This window comes from Pteropus medius, unplaced genomic scaffold (genome assembly GCF_902729225.1).
Source record: "Pteropus medius unplaced genomic scaffold, Ma_sr-lr_union100, whole genome shotgun sequence".
In the NCBI taxonomy this organism is placed as follows: Eukaryota; Metazoa; Chordata; class Mammalia; order Chiroptera; family Pteropodidae; genus Pteropus; species Pteropus medius.
In genome coordinates, this window is record NW_024340849.1 from 21,021,853 (window position 1) to 21,030,733 (window position 8,881).

The window sequence follows — 8,881 nt, forward strand, 5'->3', positions numbered from 1 at the left end:
GGGCGCGGGCGGCGGCGGGGCTGCGGGAGCCGCCGGGGCGGGAGGCGGAGCGCGGGGCGCGGGCGGCGGTGGGGCGGCGGCTGGCGGGGAGACAGATGGCCCATGGAAAGGCTCCCTTCCCGGCCCCTCTCGACATTCAAAGGCGCTGGGGCCGCAGCTGCCGCCACACAAAGGCGCGCGCAGCCAATGGGAGCAGAGCGCAGCGCGGCGCGGCCTCGCCGGAACCGCGGGGGACAGCGGGGACCGCGGGCGCGCGGGTGGCTGGGGGAGGGAGGGGTGACGGCTGAGAGGGAGCCGACGGCCAATCACAGTGGCCTGCGGCCCGGAGCGGAGGGGGGCGGGGGTCAGCCCCGGGGGACGCGTGGAGCCCAGCGCGGATGCGTGGCCTCCCGCAGGCCAGAGCACGCGCGCGTGAAGTGCCCTGCACACAGACATGGGCAGCGTGCACACGCAACGTGCACACATAGAGAGGGACGTGCTCCCAAATATGCGGCGGTGCGTTCGTGCGTGCGGAGAGACAGGCACGAGGGAACCAAGTGCACACGACCCGGAGGTCCTTGCACACCGCGCACGGGTCACTCGGGAACGTGCGCATGGAGTCTGGCGCACGTGCAGAGCCTGACTGCGGGCACAAGTGAAGCTGGGAGGCAAGCAAGCAGCCGCACACAGAACTCAGGCGCTGTCACATAGACATGCACACACCCAAAGCCTTGTTAACGCCGGAAGCCTGCCAAGAACACATTCGCAAAGACACACAAAGCAGACACACAATGCAGATATGTACACAATGCAGATATGTACGCTCCATGCCTGTCTCACCATTTTGTTGCTCTTGCAGAGCAATAATTATTTGTTGAGTTGAAAGCCACTCATCCACGGAGGTATGTGCACACGTTGTATACAGAGAAACCCTCACCGGGAAAAACCAGAGTCATTGAGCCAACTCCATTGTGCCGCTCCATTCTGACACAAGCACAACTAACCATGTGCATAGACACGCCCACTTCCACAGTGGACGGGCACATATGACTTCAGGGCTACAAGGCTTCTCAGATTCACACATGGAGGCACAGCCACGCTGTCACATGTGGCCTGTGGCTGGCCTTCCACATACAAGCAAGACAGAAGCAAATAGCCTTCACCCTCCAGCCCCGATGTCAGGTGGACTGCTAAGACTGTTCAACACACTCAGCCTACCTACTATGAAAATTCCCAACAGGACCCTCAGACCAAACTCGCAGTCCATACCAAGGCCATACTAAGCTATGTTGGGAGTGGGGGGGCATCCACAGGCAGAGGGACAGAGGCCATTTCCTGCATTGGGATTTGCCTTCCAAACCCAGTGGCTCCTTTACTTAAAAAAAAAGAAAGAAAGAAAAAAGGAAAATCACAATGTGTGGAACTGGAAAGAATCCAATCCAACCCTAAATGCCCCTCTTTTAGAGATAAAGAAAAGGAAGACCATTCATTGAATACATATCATGCTTCTGTCAGGGCCTAGGATGGTAATGCAGATTCTCCTGAGACTTCAACCCTTGCAACCCAGAGGGGTCCTCTGAAATGTAAATGCCTGCCAGGTGCACAGATGAACATCAGCACAGGGTGGTGGGGAAAGGACACCTAGGAGGGGTGCTGAGTGGGAGTTAGGGAGGGCTTTTGGGGTTGACTCCAGAAAAGTGACTTCTAAGCTGAGACTTGAATGAAAAACAGGAGAAGTGAGATGAGTAAAAGGGGAACAAACAGAAACCATACCCTGGCTTTGCCTAGACAGTTTCCATATTCAGGGAAGGACCCAATGTACATCTTTCTCTGTCTCACAAACACACGATCCTCTTCCCCACCCGAAACACCTCCAGCTGCTCCCAGAGAGCTCAGGGATGAAGACAGTGAGCGGAGATCTCCCAACAGTTCCAAGGCTCACTTTAGATCATTTCAGCCCACTCCTGCCACCAGATCTTTCCTTTTTCCATTATTTGTCAAACAAACATAATGCCACCACTAATAAAAATCTTAAAAGTGAAAAGACCTAACAAACATCTAACTACTAGAATTTTTTCCTGTTCTATTTTAGGCTCTGCATATATATTGGATTTGTGGTCATAATCCACATATTTTTAATCCTGCTTTTTAAACTTAGATTTTGTCAGAAACATTTTCCTGTCCTTCTACAAAATTATCTTCATAATTTTCATTTTAAATGTTTTCATAGTATTCCAACAAGTGAATGTACTGTGAAATTACTTAATTATACTCTATTCTTAGACACTTAATTTGCACCCTGTTTTCCATTATTGCAGATCATACAATGAACTTCTTCATGCCTATGGCTTGCTGCTTTTGTTAAACTATAAGCTTAGAATAAACTCCCAAGATTGGCATTTGTAAATTGACAAGTATAGCAAACTTTATTGCTCTTGCCACATATTGCTTTACAAAAAGATTAAACTCGTCAATGCTATCAGCAATATGTAGTGTGCTGATTCCTTTGTAGCTTTGCTAGCTTTGGGTGAATGTTGGTTTTTTTGCTGGTTTTTTGTTTGTTTATTTGTTTGTTTTTTACTTAAAGAGCAGTTCACAAAGGCTCATGACTACTCAATCTGACCTCAACTGCAGAGGTCAGATTGACCTCTGTGCTTAGGGTAAACGTTTTGGAATCAGACTGCCTGGCTTGATATTCCAATTCTGCCACCAACTAGCTTGGACAAGTTATTTAACTTTTCTAGGTCTTGGTTTCAATATCTGTAAAATGGGTATGATTATAGCAACCTTCCTCATAGGATTAATGTGAGGACCAAGTAAGTTAATACTTGTAGAGCACATAGAATAATGCCTGACTGTTCGGCTCTTAGTTCTTTCCCCTTTAGCTGTCCATCCCTCCCTGCCCACTTCCTCGTGCCCTCTTGTTACTACTTGTGATTGCCTAAGTATGGCATTTAGTGTAAATTATACCATAACATGTAATATCCACAGACAAAAGCAATCATCAAGGAATAGACCAGACCAGCACTGTAAATTCTAGGGAAATCCACCTAGTAAGCATACCCTTCATATTCACACATCAAAGAAACACAACAGACAGATGCCCACATTCACCGCTATACCAACACTGACATACAGGTATGCACCTCCTGCTAAGAAGGAATTAATGTGGATTAGGAAGAAGAGTTTTATTTATAATGAAAATTAGGGCCAGCGCCTACTATACCTCAGCCTCGATGCACCAATCCGTCTAATGGGGATAATACTAACCCTATGTCAGACCTTCCTTAAAGGTTTACAGTGAGGATCAAAAGAGAAAATAGCTATGAAGTCTGTAAATAATACAGGGAATTCTAGAAGCATAAACATAGTGGTGTCTACAAGCATGAAACTTGATTATTGTCTTGCCCATCTCCTTATTTTACAGATGAGGAAATTGAGGCTCAGAAATGGAGTTATGAACAAAGTCACAACCATTCCTGGCCGACTTAGAACTAGAATTAGTATTTCCTAACATACAGCCCAGTATTGCTTCTACTTCCCATTTTCTTCCATCATGCTGGGATGACTGTTTCCCACTCCCCCTCTAATTGTTAAAGTTCACAGCAGTATATTAAAGCAGATTCTTGAGGAAAGAGAAATTTGTGGAAATAGTCCATTTGTTGGGCTTTTTTAAATATGTTTTTCCTGACCCCTGCCAAAACCAATAGTTAGAGCATATTTGCAGGCTTAGCACGTAAGACTCAGGAAGAAATATAAAAAACGAAAGGTAAAGATCAATCTGTAATTTCTGACCCAAAATGGAGAAACATGACCCTCTAAAGCAGAAACAGCACTGTCACCTTGGATCATGACCCCCACTTTGATTCCTCACTCTCTTTTGTCTCCTCTCTGATCACCTCCAGAAAGGGGTCTGTTTATAGAGTACTATGTTTCTGGAGCTCAGAAGCATCTATTTTGAAAACTACTTTGGAACCTAACGTCGGATCTGGGGTATGACTGTCATTGCCCCTTAACCAACAAGTGGAAACAAATCCATCACATCAGTCATGCTGACATCAAAAATTTTCCAAGACTGATGACAGAATTTCTGCTCTTCTCCAGATCATGTCGGCATCAGATAGACATTGCTTTCAACATCAGAGCAAAACAGTTGTGCTTCAGTTAGTGTACTCCCATGAATGGTGTCACAACAGCCCTGTGCAGAACATGGTAGGGGGTCTAGAAGCAGCCTGCTGCAGAATAGCACAGCCCCAGGCACTGACGGTCAGGGCATAAACACGAGAAAATAAAGAAGAATTCAGGAGGCTTTGCACAGAACCAGGTATGATGAGGTGTCACGCAGAATTCAAAGTGGCATGGTAGGAGAGGACACTGAAGGACGGGTCCATTTCCAACAGGCTGAGAAAATGGGGAGGCATTGAATCAAGAAGGAAAAACGTAAGCAAAGGCCCAGAAGGACATGTGGAAGGAGGAGAAAAAGAAGGAGCTGGAAAGCGGGGAAAGGGGAGGGAAAGAGAAGTGGAAAAGGAGAGAGGAAGGAAGGGAGGGAGGAGGCTGAGAAGGAGGGAAGAAGAGGAAGTAGAGGGAGGAGGAAGGAAAGGGGAGAGGCAGCAGCAGCCGCGTGGGTTGAGTAAGGCTGCTCGAGGGAGTTCAGTGCCCTGTGCTGAATTGGAAATTCGAGACGTGGACAGGAATGAGTCCAGCGAGGCCTGGACTCATGTGTTTACTCGTGTGTTCCATGCACATGCCCTGAGCAGAGCCCTGTGTGCCAGGAACTGTTTCAGGCCTCAAACAGGTATAATCCAATAGGAAATGAAGAGGACTCAGGGTCCATGATCCTCTTCTCCACTGTAATAGAAAAAGTATCTGAGCGCCTGGCTCCCCAGGTTAAATATCTAAGATCCCAGAGCCCCTGGCAGTGAGGTGGGGTTCTGTAACTGCATCCTGGGAAAGGGATGGTGTGGGACGGCTTTCTTAGAAAACAGAGCTGGTTTGGAGGATGCTAGGAAATAATTTAAAAACAAATAACTGGTCAATCGAAAGTGTCAAGCATTTATCCTGCCTTTCCTTCTACAAACTTCATTTCAGGATAATAAAATATTTGGTGAGGGGAAGTTTCTCTTTATAGAAGTATGGACTAATACATGAAGAAGAAATGATATAAAGAGAATATTATCTTAATGAAATAATAGTTCTAGGCAAGGACTATCAACAGCTGTGAATATCACCGAAAGAGAGACAATGAGACATGACTTGCCTCCTCATAGAGGAGCGAACCAGCACTTATGAAGTAGTCTTTCTGAAAAATGGAACATGAGCCTAATCAAACCTCTAGATCGAATTCCCAACGGAGAGGAAGCACACAAAACAGAAATATATTAAAAGATGCTATTGGAGTACAATTAGCAAAATCTAGATCATGGAAAGCTCAATGGGACAAACATTTTCTTCCAAAAATAAATTATAAGGGAAAAAAGGAGATGGTAGGGTAATAACTTATCAAGTAAATGCAACATTCAGACTTTTGTGAAACATGATTAGAACAAATAAGCTATAAAAATAATTGGAGGAATATGAACAATGACTAGATATTAATAGTATTAAGGAAATGTTTTATTTTTATAGATGGAATAATAATATTGTGGTTATGCTTACACAAAGAATTCTCATATTTGCAGATACTTTACAGATTATATTAAGTAATGTCTAGAAGGTTCTTACCTCTCCCAGGGGGAGAAGTATAGATGAAACTAGATTGGCAAAGAGTTGGTAATTGTTGAAATTAGATGAAGGCTACATAAGGGTTCATTATTTTATTCACTCTTCTGTAGTTTATGTCATGGTTAATTTTATGTGTCAACTTGACTGGGCTAAGGGATGACCAGAGAGCTGGAAAAACATTGTTTCTGGATACAATGCGAAGGTATTTCTCCAAAAGATAAGCAAATGAATTGGTAGACTGAATAAAAAAGATCACCTCCTCAGTATGTATGGGTCACATATAATCCCTCGAGAGTCTGAATAGAATGAAAAGGCAGAGGAAGGGCAATTTCACTCCCTCTGCTTGAGCTGGGACATTCATCTTCTCCTGCCCTTGAACATCATGTTCCTGGTTCTCCAGCCTTCACACTCAGACTAGTACTTAGACCATTGGCTCTCCTGGTTCTCAGACCTTCGGGTTTGGACTAGAACTCCACCTTCAGCTTTCCTGGTTCTCCAGCTTGCAGACGGCAGACCATGGGACTTCTGAGTTTCCATAATTGTGTGAGCCAATCTTTTATAATGAATCTCCTTCTATATATCTAGATACATATTCATTGGTTCTGTTTCTCTGGAGAACCCTGACTAGTAGAGTTTATATTTGAAATTTTCAAAAATAAAAGACAACAGGACAGTTGGCACACGTTCTTGCCTTCTGCAGGCACATGGGAAGATGTTCCTTCTGGTTGGACAAGTGAGAAAATGGTGCTTCTTTTGCATATTCTTCAGAGCCCTAGGCCAGGAGCTCGGGCTGAATTTCAGTGCCCACTCGCCTTCTCTGACTGTCTACGCTGCTGCATGAAGTGCTCAGGACCACAGACTGTTCCAGCTCGCCACCACTCGTGGCTGCTATGGACAGCTACCTACTTCGCCACCTTCCTATGAGAGAGATACTCTCCCATCTTGTTTAAATCACTGCGTGAAGAGTGTGTCTAGTCAGGTGGATAGGTTAGCTCTTGCTACAAAAATATTACATAGTAAATAGTTATAAAATCAGTGGCACACAACAATACACATCTATTCTCACAGACATGAGCGGGCCGGCTCTGCTCCTGCACAGAGGCAGCTGCAGTAGTTGGGTTTCCCACGCTGGCCTGCAGGTTGCTGGGTGGCTCCACTCCACATGTCTCTCATCCTCCTTCAGCTAGCCAGGACATGCTCTTCTCCCGCAGGGGCGAGTGGAAACTTGCTAAGGTATGCCAGTGGTGACAGCGGCTTACGCGGAAGCCCACAGAGGCCAAGGCACCAGGTGAGTTAAGGAAACAGTGAGTGATTTTATTTGATAGGAAGTGTGTGTGTGTGTGTGTGTGTGTGTGCGTACACACACATGTGCAGGCTTGATGAAGAAATGAGGAGTGTTTTGGTAAACAGAGGGGAGCACTGGATGTTTCTGAGCAGACAAGTGAACTGACCAGGAAGAGTAATCTATGCACAAAATGAAGAGGGGTGGGGGTAGATTGCAGGGGCTGGGAAACCAGGGGCGTACATCATGGGGTGGTGTTGAAAGTCAGACTGGGAATGGCACATTGATTCTGAGTGCAGGAGTGTAAAGGAGGAACAGAGGACACACCTGACATTTTTAACCAGGAAAAGAATGTTCTGTGGGCATCCCTCCCCTTAGGAGGGTGTAAGATTCCAAACGCGGTTCCCACACCCAATTTTTCTAAATCCAAAATGATTATATATATTCATCTCAGAAAAGTTATGCTTTACTCTCATTCCTTTTGTGATTCTTATTTTCTTACTAACTTTTCCACATTTTCTCTGATTTTATTCTTCCTAGGCATGTATATTCACAAATCAATGTGAATGTAAGCATTGCCTTGGAAAACATGCCTCAGATTGAGGAAGACAAAGATGCTGCAGAGTGCCAGCAGCCCCCAACTTCTTTTCTCCCCCTCTTCCTTGATTATACGACCACTGGCTTCTAATTATACTACAGCCCTCTGGAATAAAGACTACATTTCCCAGATTCCTTTGCAGCCAGATATGGCTGTATGACAGAGATCTAACCAGTGGGATGTAAGTAAAAGTTCATGTGTGACTTCCCGAAAGTGTTCTTTAAGTGAAGAGGTATTCCTTTCTTTTCCTCTTTATCATTTGTACTGACTGAAAGATAGATGGAAGGGCTGGAGCTGGAGAAGCTCTATAGGATCGTAAAGTGGAAAATACATAGCAAACTTCACACAGATGGTAAAGAAGCAAGTTTCAAAAAGCCGGTCACTTGATGTTTTCCTGAAACCATACCGTCAGCCCCAGGTGGCCTCTTCATGACTTCCTTGAAATAGGAAAGAATTAAATGCCTATCTCACTGAAACCATTGTTGTTTTGCAACTTTCCCCCACTTTCTCCTACATGTATAGCCAGGTATAAAATCAGCACATGACCACCGATTCCTGCCTACGTGGGTACTAGACAGAGATGACGTGTTTTGACGATGATGCGAGGCTTTGTTCAGGTTTATGGGAAAATGTCAGTTGGAAGTTCCTAAATAGAGGTGCTACTTTCATGAACATCAAGAGGCAACGAGGAAGGGAAAAGCAGAGGGAAAGTGGTCCAAATGAATGTCAAGGGCAGATGGAGCAAATTGGGCGTGACAGATGAATGACTGCTTGCCCATAAAGCAAGGGGGCATTATGACTTTATCTTCTCTCCCTAGTGCCCTTATTCTTCCTCCTTGGTTGGCAGGAGTGGGTGAGGTGTGGAAACCCATGTGGGGGTGGAGGGGAATCCCTAGGTTTATCACCCTTAGGGGCTCATTCTCATACTTGAGTGTGCATAAGAATCATACAAAGAACTTGCTTACTATGGCCATGCCACTCTGAACAAGCCCAATCTCATCTGATCTTGGAAGCTAAGCAGGGTTGGGCCTGGTTAGTACTTGGATGGGAGACCACCTAGGAAGACCAGGTGCTGTACGCATAAAAAATAAAAAATAAAAAATAAGGGATTGTAAGCTGACAAGGTCCTTGCAATCTATGAGGTCAACCAAGGGTCGTCTCGCCTAAATAAAAAAAGAACATACTAAAAAGGTAGAGCCCCAGGAGCCAGCCCCAGAGACTCTGACTCAAGGGCTCCCCAGGACAAGGCCCAGGAACCTGCATTTTCGCAAGCCCCAGCTCCTCCCAGGTGAATCTCA

The 8,881-nt window shown here is 45.4% G+C and overlaps 1 pseudogene; it reads left to right on the plus strand.

Moving 5' to 3' along the window:
- Nucleotides 1-8,545: 8,545 nt before the first annotated feature.
- LOC120589467 (uncharacterized) lies at nucleotides 8,546-8,664 on the plus strand (annotated as a pseudogene).
- The last annotated feature ends 217 nt before the right edge of the window (nucleotides 8,665-8,881 follow it).